Source organism: Pteronotus mesoamericanus, unplaced genomic scaffold (assembly GCF_021234165.1).
Source record: "Pteronotus mesoamericanus isolate MK-2021 breed Mesoamerican mustached bat unplaced genomic scaffold, CSHL_Meso_final scaffold_167, whole genome shotgun sequence".
NCBI lineage: Eukaryota > Metazoa > Chordata > Mammalia > Chiroptera > Mormoopidae > Pteronotus > Pteronotus mesoamericanus.
Genome location: NW_026555308.1, coordinates 29,016,224 through 29,025,844, shown reverse-complemented (window position 1 = coordinate 29,025,844; position 9,621 = coordinate 29,016,224). Strand labels below are relative to the sequence as shown.

Genomic DNA, 9,621 nt, shown 5'->3' with positions numbered 1-9,621 from the left:
GGGCAAATAACAAGGAAACATGAGCATGTTCAGACTCTGTGACAGAAATAAATGGTCGATTATAAAGTGCTAGTAACTTTTATGCAATAAGAAAACAGAAAGGCTTCCTCAATGTAATTACTGAGGATCTTGACCTACGTCAACCTTGTGTCAGATCATGTTTCTTCTTGCACCCATAATATCAGTAATGTGTGTATGTAGCTCATAGGTTTTGCTTAATTGTGTTGTTTTTACATTAATGAAGAGAATCTTCAATCTGATTTGAAAGATTCTACTAGATAAATTCTCTCTTCCTCTCCAACTTTTCTCTACTCTCTTTCACATACACATTCCTCTACTTTTGAGAAACTTTCAACAGTTATCACAGAGTTCAGCCTCATGAGAATGTCTGACAGCCAATGAGAAGCAGCAGCATCTTACAAAAGGCAATGCCTTAGATAATAAAGAAAAAGAATCAAAGAGGCATGAATTCCAAATAAATAATTTTCCAGTTTGGGAACAACATTCCTTCTGTATTCACAACCCTCATTAGCAGAAACCAGCAGAGCTGCTGGATTTTATAGATGTGCACAGACACACCAAACACACACATGTGCACTCACACTGCAGGAAATGAATCCGGGCCACCATTAGAAGGCAAGCCTTCAGATCTGCCTCAGATATAATTATGATGTTAAAGGAATAAAAATAAAATCCACCCATGAAAGACACATGTGCTTAGGCACTGATTAAAAAGTAGCCTGTACTACTTAGCTCTGCTTTCACAGCCACATATGTATGTAGCTTCTTCTCTTAAATACTTTGAATCATTTATTCCAACAGATATTTGCTGAACTCCAATTATTTGGAAGATACTACTCTAGAAACCAAACAGTTGCCAGGCAGAGTAAGTCTGAACCCCTAAATCACCTTTAAAAAAGGTTGAGAATACAGTATTACAATAAATATATTGCCATGTATGTATACATATGTACAAATATAACAGCCAAATTTCTTAAGAGCAGCATAAATATATTTTTGAATTACTAGAGTATAGTATATTTTATTGGAGGCATTTATTTCTATTGTACTATATCCATTATGCATAAAGCTATGTGTTGATTAATGTTTACATGACAAGATTTTAATTAAGAATTTTTAAAAGTACTTGATATATTCTGTACTGCCATGCAAGGATTATCAGTTATTAGTGTTACATGAGCTAATTGGCTAAAAGAAGAAAGGTACTGTGTTGTGCATTGTTAAGGGCTCATTTGAGAAAAACTCCTAAAGCGTTATGTTAAAACTGTATGAGTTGTAGATAATAGTCAATAAGTTCAAACACTCTTGGTTGTTAGTTTATTGTAGCAAATTCCAGTTATGCAGTCATTAATATGCAATCTGTATCTCATTAATATAATATCAGTGAAAATCTATTAGTTGTCAATGTTAGTAATATTGCTTCATGACACTAATTTGCCTCTTATTAAATTAAACATGCCCCAAAATCATATAGTTACAAACTAACAGAAATATAATTACAAATGTATTGCTTGTATAGTTTTATTTAAGTGATAGACCTACATATAAAACTTATTAATTTTAAATAAATATTCTTAATAATCAATGTCATTTAAGCAATAATTAGAACGATTGACCATTTCAATTATTGTCTCAAATATTTATTTTAAATATTCAATTTTCTGTGCTGCTTATCTATATGATTTAGAATAATCTTAATTCAAGGCTTATTTATTTATCTTAAACTTGACCTTGGGATATATTTTAAATATCTACTCAGATGGACCAAAACAATTTAATGGATAGCTTTTAGAGATGACTTGGAAAAGACAAAATACTGGAACTGGTATACCAGGTAAGTACTTGGATTCTTGCCCTTGATAGAACCTCTGAGACTTTTTCATTGAGCTATAGTAATAGGTGTTTACTGAATTTCTCAGAACTAAAATATTGCTGGGTAATGTTTTGAGATAAATCTCTGTATTGCAGAGACACATAGGTTTATTTTCGGGCTAGTGAGTATCAAAATAAACTAATGACGCAAGTCCTTGAGGCTGGCCATTTCCAAGGTTCTGTTGATGGGGTGGGCTCGGCATGGCTCTCATGCTTTAATGTAAGGTGCTTTGGCCATTGTGTGTTTTTGCAGCCTGGACAGTGCTGAAAAACAAGAGCATAAATCTTATTATTCATGTTCATTGTCCAAGGATCTGCAAAGCTTCTTGGGATTATGTAAATGTTCACAATAAAACCCTCTGAGATATGTTACCAGCTCCACTTTATAGGACGAGAAACAGAAGTTCAGAAGTTACATATCTAATAAGGAGTGACCCTGAATTAGAATCCACAGGGCCCTAAACATAAGTGCTTTGGTCTATCCCCTGCAGAGAGCTACATCCTCACTGAGAAAACAATGCAAAATTTTCAGGTTGGAGCCAAGTTAGAGACTGTTCCTACATTGGTCTACCATTAGAATGAACACCTAAGAATGTTTTATTGGGGGCAAACTACATAATAAAAAGAAAACATTTTAGGTCAAATTTAATAAGCAATAATTAGCCTAATTGACTGTACTGCCCATCAGTTGAAGTGATCATATAATGTTATAATTAGAATGAATTGGAAATATAATCAAACCCATCTCTTCTTGTAAGTGGTCCCACAGCCATGTTAAAACAAAACTGTGAGAAATCATGGTTGTTTGCTTTTTCCACATTTCTCTTTGTCTGTGCTGATTTGGAAAAAAAAAATATTGCCCCATGAAAATTTTTCAAATGAGTTAGAGAAAAACATCTGGCATTTTACATGAATCTGGGACACATTCTTATTGTTAAAATGGGAAATCTATCAAGCATAAAGTAACCAATCTGAGGTGATTTGTAAGGTGTACTTCCTGGCAAGGAGGAGTACTGCTCACCTGGTCTACTCACTCTGAGTATGAGAATTCGCTTTTTTGATACACCTGAGAAAACCATCTTTAACAATACCTGAAGGAATTCTTTAACAGGTGTTTTTTAAAGACACTAAAAATGAAATAAACTGTATACAGTTCACCTAACACAGTAAACTAATATAGCCATAGTTACATGTGAACTAATATGTGTATGCTCATTGAATTATATTCCACAAATAAATTTGTTTAAGGTTCTATTATTCGCTCTCCTCTTTCATTCAGTTTTTCATTAATTTAGCATGTATTCAACAAATATTTGTTATACATTTAGTAGGCACAGGAGATACAATGATGAGTAAGATATTTGATCTGCACTTATTAAAAATCTATTACAGATAATTCTTGAAATAATCAGCACCACCACCAAGTAAAAATGAGACAGGTAGAAATAGAATGGACAGTAAAATGTGACAACTAATTTTAAGTAAAACGTACCTAAGTAACTTGCCCTTACTAAGAGATAACCTGTATCTTTGCCTTAAGGAAAACCTGGAAACACCTAAAAAAATCCCTATTTAAAGCCCCTTTGTTTAGCCATCCTTGCTTGATAATTCGTTATACACGACTCTGTAACTAAATAGGGCAGAAAATGAGTATTGGATTGGCAAAAAAGTCCATTTAGTTTTTTTCTGTAAAATAAAAGACACATTTTTCATTTTCACCAACAACAATATTGATATGGATATTTTAAGAATGTCGGTTATCTTCCACATGGTATAACATTGATCATTCTCAATTAATGTCTCGATTTGATGGCTCACTTCAACTGGTCTACCTGATGGTGCAGCATTGTCCAGCAAGAAATCTCCAGCACAAAGCTTTGCAAACCACTTTTGACATGTTCAATCAGTCGCAGCAGCTTCTTCATATACTGCACAAATCTTTATTTTGCATTTCAGTTTTTACCTTTCTTGAAATAATAAAGCATAATATGCTGAGAATATTGTGTATTTTCTTCCATTTTCAATATTAAAGTGGCCACACAAAAATTCACCCATTTTGTAAGGGTTTTTTTACTTCACGCTTATATGACAGCTGTCACAATACAATCTAACAAAATTGTTTTGAATGAAGTTAAAGACAACTAAGTGCTACTAGAGCCATCTTACAAAAAAAAAGTAACTTTTTGGCCAACCCAATACTTTGAAATTATTAAGTCAAAAGAAAGTTATAAATGGATGTCGACACAAATACATAACTTCTTCAGCAAAGGAGAAATCAGAGAGACACACAACCTTGTCACTCCCTCCCTCTACCACCTTTTGGGAATAGGAATAGTGTTAGCCTGACTACAAGCTATGAGGGAATTTTCTTTAATGATAGTTTTGGAGTAAAGGGCTTAGTGGAGAACATTTAGTAAGTTACATTTGGTATAAATTATAGAAATATCCTCTGACCATGAGAATTTTTAACATAGCCCCCTTCGCAACTCTCCTCATTGACTCAATGATTTCAATTGGCACTTCTTTTCAGAAATCACTTTTATACAAAGGATTCAGTGTTTTTAAAAAAACAGATGGACTCATATTATACACATTTTATCAATTGAATTTTAATGTCTTTGTAATCTTTTCATATCAGCACATAAATCAATCTCATTATTTTAATGGTGAAATGTAATTTCAAATACAGAAATGTTAGAATGTATTTAACCCCCATGGATATAGTTTTATAATTCTTCCAATTTTTTGCCAATGTGAGTGGTTTCTGAGTATACAAGTGACATCTCCTGAATAGCTTTGCAAATATTCTCATAGTGCATGGTTGTCCATAGGAGAGGTTGTTAGAAGAAAAATTTCTTCAACCGTTGATGGGCACTACCGACTTTCTTCTAAAAGGGCTCTGCTATTTGCATCTCCAGAGATGTGGAGCTGCCTGTTGTCTCACATTATCATCAGCACATGATACCATTGATCAATATGGTGGTATTAATTAACTCATTGTTTTAATTTGCATTTCAGTGATTAGCTATATAGTTGAGTAAATGTTTTATAGGTCTTCCATTCCTTTGTATTTCTTCTCCAAATTGCACTTTGAGCCCTTTGACCATTTAAAAAAAAATCTTTTTCTTTTCCTAATTAATATATTTAGAGTTCTGTATGCATTTTATAAATTAATCCATTGCTGATTAAATATAGTAAAATTATGTCTCAATCTCTCATTTACCTCTTAGGTTTATGATATTTCTTGAAGTAAGAAAATTTTAGAAAAATGAAAGCACAACCTGCTTTTCCTATCCCTTTCCCTCCACCATCTTCTTCATGCACAAACTCAAGCTCATTGCTCCCCGGCCAAGCCTCGGCATCACCATGGCCCTCAGTGACGCTGCTGTGCAGAAGCAGATTAAGTACATGATGGTTTTATGGAACAAGAAGCCAATAAAAAGGTAGAAGAAACAGATGCAAAAGCAGAAGAAGAGTTCAACACTAAGAAAGGTTGTCTTGTGCAAACCCAGAGACTAAAGATTATGGAATACTATGAGGAGAAAGAAAAGCAGATTGGGCAGAAGAAAATTCAAATTTCAGATGTCCAATCTGATGAATCAAGAAAGACCTAAAGTCCTTAGAGTGAGAGATGACCTTATTACAGACCTACTCAATGAAGCAAAACGGAGACTCGGCAAGGTGGTAAAAGACACAACCAAGTACCAGGTGCTGCTTGATGGACTGGTTTTCCAGGGGATGTACCAGTATTTGGAGCCCTAGATGATTGCTCTTTGCCAGAAACAGGATTTCCCACTGGTAAAGGCCACTGTGCAGAAAGCCATCCCCATGTATAAAATTGCCACTAACAAAGATGCCAAAGTACAGACTGACGAAGAGCCCTACCTGCCGGAGGAAACCACTGGTGGAGTTCAGGTCGATAATGGGGGCCATAAAATAAAGGTCTCCAACACCCTCGAAAGCCAACAGTACCTTATAGCTCAGCAGATAACGCCAGAAGTGCGGGGAGCCATGTTTGGTGGAAATGCCAACACAAAGTTTCTGGAATGAGCTCCTGGGAGGCAGATGTATCTGATCACTGAAGAAGCAACGTTGCATGGCTTTCTCTCTGCCATCCTGGCCGTCTGCGGGTATGTACTAATGCCCATCACTGATTGTTAGCAATGGGAGACCGGCTCCATCACTCTGATCAGGAACCTACCTCTAGCGTCTTTGAAGGGATCACAGCTTCCCGCTGATTCTGTAGCCTGAAGGTGAAGAAACAGGTGGTAGTTGTGTGGGCCCCACGGTCTTCCACCGTCCTCTGCTTCTAGTTACCTAGTGTAGCGGTCCTGCATGGGTGTCTCTGCTCTTTGGGCCTAACCTGCGCATGGAGCATCCGTCCTGTTACTTGTGGGCCCCGAAGGGCTCCTCGTCTACACGTGTGATATAAAGTCCAAGCCATGAGGCTCTATTTATTAAACAAAGTCTTTACGTGAAAAAAAAAATTTTTAATTTTCATCAGGTAAGTGTATTATATTTTCTGTTTCTGCCTTATTTAGGAAGTCTTTTATCATCTTGACTTTTAAGAATATCCTTGACATTCTTAAATTTTTATATTTTCTCATGCTTTGCTCTTATATTCATCAGATATTTGTGTAAGGTGTTAACTAAAGTTTTCATTTTATTATCCATTTGTGACTAATTACTTATTGAAATCTTTATCTTGTCTCCATTGATTTGAAATTCTAGATTTACCATAAAGCTATTCTGATATACACAATCTGCTTCCATGCTGTTTATTCTGTTTAAGATCTATGTATTTATTCATGTACCAAGATGACAATCATGTACCAAGATGACACTGTTGTAATTACTCTAATTTTAAGATGCATTTTGATAGTTGGAAGAACAACTCTTCCTCTTTTTAATTTATTTTTCAAAATGTTATAACTGGTGGGGGAGGGTGAAATGAATGAAGGTGGTCAAAAGGCACAAACTTTTAGTTATAAAATAAATGAGTCCTGGGGAATGTGGTGCACAACATGGTGACTGTAGTTAATACTCTTTTATATCTGAAAGCTACTAAGAGAATAAATCTTAAAAAATCTCATCACAAGAAAAAGAATTTTGTGCTATGTATGGTCATGAATTTTAGCTAGATTTATTGTGATGACGACCATTTTGCAATTTATACAAATATCGAACCATTACTTTGTACACCTGAAACTAATCTGTTATATCAATGATAGCTCAATTTAAAATATATATCATTGACTAATTGTGTATATTTTTTCTAACATGTAGTCATGTGATTTTGTCAATATTCATTATAAAATGAGTATTTAGGATTAGGATTGCATAAATATATAGAATTTTATGAGAATGAATATTTAAAAGAATAGATGTTTCAATTTATTCAGGTTTTTTTCTTAGGTCCTTTCATAAAGTATTACATTTTTCATGATACATGTTACAACTTTCTTATTAGGTTTATTTTTACATGTTTTGTGGAATATTTTTGTTATTTCAAATGGGCTCTTTTTCATTATATCTTTAATTATTTTTGATATGAAGAAAACTGTTGTTTTTATATATACAGCTTATATATAACAACTTACTCACCACTCTTCCTAGTTCTAATGTACTTCTTTTCAACTTTTTGGATTTTCTAGGCCTAAAATTAATGTCAACAAATACTGAAAGTTTATTCCCTTCTATACCAAAATCAGAATCTCTGTGCATTTTTCTTATTTACATTTGCTAGAACCTTGAATGCAATGTTGAAAACTAGTGGTGACATGGTTTTGTGTGCATTTTGTGGGAAAGCTTATAATGATATTCCATCAAATATTTTGTTTATTATAGGTTTCTAGTAGATAGATAGTTGTCAGTTTTAGGAAATGTGTTTTTTTCCTTAGTAAATATTTTTAATTAAAAAATTAGAATTATAATTTAAAATGAGAACTAAATTTTATCAAATGGAGTTTCTTAGGCATCTTTATTTGATGATGTGGATTTTCCCAATTACTCTAACCTGTTAATTGATGAATTGCCTCCATAGAGTTCCTGATATTAAACCATCCTTACGTTTCTGAGATACACTCTATTTAGTTACTATGTGATTCTTATTTCAATTTCCTAATAAATCATTTAGATATTTGCATCTTTGTTCATAAGTGATATTGGCCTGCCTTGTGTGTATGCACCATTGGCATCACAGAGAGGGTGGGGGAGCTTTCTTTTACTTTTCATGCCATGGAAGATTTTATGTAATAAACACTCAGTGACTTGATGGTTAAATATAACTTGTCTATATAACATTTGAGTTTTATGTCTTCCCCAGTGTTAATATCTCTATAACCACAGTATGTTTGTAAAAACTAAGAAGTCAACATTGGTATGATACTATTAACTAAATTACAGACTTCATTTTTAAACACATTTAAATACATTTTAAAAATAATAGCATTACTCAGTATTCATATTGTTTTCCTCCCACCTCTCATATTCCTACCATATTTCTTTAGCTCAAGCTAGCTGTCTTCCTAACATACCATTGCAAAAATCTGTACAGAACCTGAAACACAGAGACACTCCAAAAAACTTGTTCTAGTTATCTGTTTCTTTGGAAGGGCCTCTTCAATCTGAGTGTATTGCTCTACCTCTCCGCACTGGTACTCTCTGCTCTTAAAAGTTAGAAAATGGTTTGGAGGAACAGACAGATAGGAGAAAAACATTGATTCAGAATCAACCATACTAAATGCAATGTGGTATGCTGGGCTGGATCCAGGAACAGAAAAAAGACATTAGTGGAAAAACTAGTAAAATCCAAATGAAACCTGTGTTAAGTTAATAGTATTGTACCAATATTAATTTTTTTTTTAGTTTTAACAAGTATACCATGGTTATATAGATAGTAACACCAGGGAAACCTGCTAAAAGGAATAAGGGCACTGTTTGCACTAGTCTTGTTACTTTTCCATAAATCTAAAATTATTTCAAAATAAACTTGTAAATAATAATTTCAGCCACCAATTTTGATAAGAGCAAGATTTCAGCTTAACAGAACTGAAAAAGTTGTTAATGCACAGCAGTTACTAGTATTTACAATACCTGGTCCGCTCCTCTGTCATCCGCCACCCCCCAGCCCCCCAGCCCCCCAGCCCCCAGCCCCACCGAGAGCCCAAGGTTGTGTTGTTTAATAATTTTGTGCGTACGATATGAGTTTTCCATCTTAATGGAAGAGGTTCTTTGTGTGTATATGTGTGTGGGTATACACATATGCGTGTGTGGATGTTTGAAATTATGTAAATAATACCAATGATAATAAAAATAAGACCATTAGCTACATTATTTCATTTCATGCTCACAGCAGCCCTATAAAGTAGCTTTAGTAGCCTTACTTAAAAGTGAGGAAATGGACTCAGAAAAATAGGTCACTTGCCAGTAAACTCTGAGGTTCAAACATAGATCTGTCTTTCTGATTTCAGAGATCATGTGCTAAAATACCACTAAATTATACTTACTTATGATGATAACAATATCATTGAAACTTACTTTTAAGAACAAAAAAACTAATGTTTGATTTAATATTCTGGTTATTTAGAGTTGTAAAATTCCAATGCCACCTTTAAATCACTATGTGACCCTAGGGAAGTCGCAATGCCTCTACAGTTTTTATTTTTTAAATCTGTAAGAAAGATATAATACCTACTTATTTTGTGAGATGGTGATGAGAATTAAATA

The 9,621-nt window shown here is 34.0% G+C and overlaps 1 pseudogene; it reads left to right on the top strand.

The window, feature by feature from the left end:
- Positions 1–5,259: 5,259 nt before the first annotated feature.
- On the top strand, positions 5,260–5,943 carry LOC129083480 (V-type proton ATPase subunit E 1-like; annotated as a pseudogene).
- Positions 5,944–9,621: the final 3,678 nt, after the last annotated feature.